The 2523-nt window shown below is 32.2% G+C and overlaps 1 pseudogene; it reads left to right on the top strand.

The window, feature by feature from the left end:
- On the top strand, nucleotides 1–117 carry LOC145294490 (5S ribosomal RNA; annotated as a pseudogene).
- The last annotated feature ends 2406 nt before the right edge of the window (nucleotides 118–2523 follow it).

Genomic DNA, 2523 nt, shown 5'->3' with positions numbered 1-2523 from the left:
ACATGTGGCATAATCGCGTTGACACACCGGTTCTCGTCAGATCACCAAAGTTAAGCAATGTTGAGCCTGGTTAGTACCAGATGGGTGACCATTTGGGAATTCTAGGTGCTGTATGTGATCTCCGCTTCTCTCAGCATTTGTTTCCAGTCGTCCTGAACATACACTTCACTTGCCATTGGTATTTAACAATGTCGACTCAGGAGGGGTGTGGTTGGAGATTGCGCACCTTCTGCCACGAAAAATTTTGTGCGCAGGCACCCCATCGTGGGTATCCATAATTTGTCAAAGACTGAAGGAGCCCCTTTAATTTCCTATACTAACATCAGAGGTTTTTGATAAACTTTTCCGATGTTCAGTTTTTTTTTCCTTTGGTAAATCTTCCTATATCCTTACTCTTTGTGAAACTAATCTAGATGCTTCTATCGATAAGAACGATTTACGTGTGGATGGTTATTTGTTTCTTGTCTGCTCAAACTCTTCCAAGCGTTTAAATTGTCTTGCTTTTTTTTCTTTGCAAGGATCTTCCCCATTTCATGTGTCCTCAATCTTGAATCTCACGAGTGTCATTTTCTCCACTTAAGGCTCTCTTTGCTGCACTTTACTTCCTATATGTTCTGGTTCTGTTCCTCTTCTGACGATGACTCCTCTGTATCAAAAGTATTAATAATTCCTTGCAACTTTATCCATGAAGCTTTTTTTTTTTGGTGATTTTAATACTCATCATTTTGTCTGGTTCCCTCACTCTAATCACACAGATCTAGCTGTTTTAGTTTTTCCCTGTCTCATGACTTGTCCCAAATTATCATCTTCCCTACTTGGGACGTTAAGCTATGAATATTTAAAAAATCTTGTTGGGATCAAGGGAGATAACTCTGATATTTGATTTTTATTTTTTTTTTTACCTATTTCTGGGACACTGATTTATATTTCAAAAAATTATGCAGCAGTCCAATTATTTTAGAATTTAGACTAGGGTCAGTCTTGCATGTAAATTTAATGTAAAATTATACCCAATTTCTGAGCTATTCTAGCTTATGACAATTGACCAATTTAAAAATAATTATTTATTTACCATGGGAGTTGTCCCAAGAGCAGTAGGTTTTGTTAAATAACTGCTCCCTTAACACTAAATTTGAGAGACAAAGCCCTCCTTCCAAAACCATTTGTAAAACCATACATAATTGCCTAAAAATATAGACACCATCTCTTCCAACAAAAACACAGGATTTATCTCCCATAACAAAATTAGTTAACTAACTTAAAACGCTAGAATAGCCTGAAAATGTGGGATCATTTTATACTAGATTTATATGGGAAACTGATCCCTCGCTTTAAATTCTAAAATAATTGCCTTTTTGACTTTCAAGTTTTTTTGTTTTTTTGTCTTTTAATTTTTAATTTTTTAGTTGTTTCCACATGTAATTGCCTACAATGAGCAAATCGAAAAGGGATTGAATGGATGAGTGTTTATCTACAATAATATCAAAAAGTTTATCAGTGGACATCGCCCCATCTCTAAATCCCACTTTTTCTTTTCTTCTTGCACGTTAATCTTATCGATTACAAACTTAACTTCCAGATTAAAACAAAAAATTTTGAAAAAAGTATTTCCATGACTTTTATCGTCAGAGATCAGTTTTCAATTATAACGTTCTACTAAATTAAATACCCACTTTGTAACCATTCTCTCATGTGACTGGTGAATATTCCTGTCTAAAAAAGAGATTAGGGTAAATTTTTTACTTTCTTTCCAACTCGACGACAACTTTTAAAGGTTTTCGAGTAGGCTGAAAATCAATATCACAGTAATGTCTTATTTTAGCATTGGAAAAAAATTTCCAAAAATATTCGATCCAAACAAAAGAATTGAATACAAAGTTTAATTGTATATATATAAAAATACAAAAACACGTTGTTGTTTTTAGGTTATGAGTAAAAATATCTGACAATTTAACGGGTCTAACTTTTAGCATTTGCTACAAATAATATTTCAGTTTAGTTTAAATTAACTTTGTTTAAATACAGCGTTATTTTAAATTATTATAGTCATACATTTTTCCGACGCTAAAATAGAACATTACCAATATGACATTAATATTCAGGGCAGACTAGTAGTTTTTGAAATGCACAACAAATAATCGTTATCGAAGGCGAGAAATAATTTATTAAAGAAAACCAAATGATTCAAAGAATTCAACAAAGAAAACAAAAACGTTTACATGGGATATTTCTCCTGAACATGAGATAAAAAAAAATATCGCCAAAAGAAGTTTTCTTTGTACTTAATGTAACACATTATTTTCCATAAAATTTTGCAAACGCTCCATTCTTGGAGTGGCCATTTCAATATTTTAGCAAATTTTTAAAAATGATTTTTTTTTTTCTTTTTCTTTTTTTTCACAATTTCTTATAGTTGTGATTCTTTCAAACGAGACGATTGGTTGAACTAAGTAAATAAGATAGGTGAGAGGGAAAGGAAGGTTTTTTTTTTTTTTTTTTTTACATAGGAGTCACCTCTTATCA

Source organism: Euprymna scolopes, chromosome 15 (genome assembly GCF_053919585.1).
Source record: "Euprymna scolopes isolate OS-2025 chromosome 15, ASM5391958v1, whole genome shotgun sequence".
Taxonomy (NCBI): Eukaryota; Metazoa; Mollusca; class Cephalopoda; order Sepiida; family Sepiolidae; genus Euprymna; species Euprymna scolopes.
This window is presented reverse-complemented; position numbering and strand designations above follow the sequence as displayed.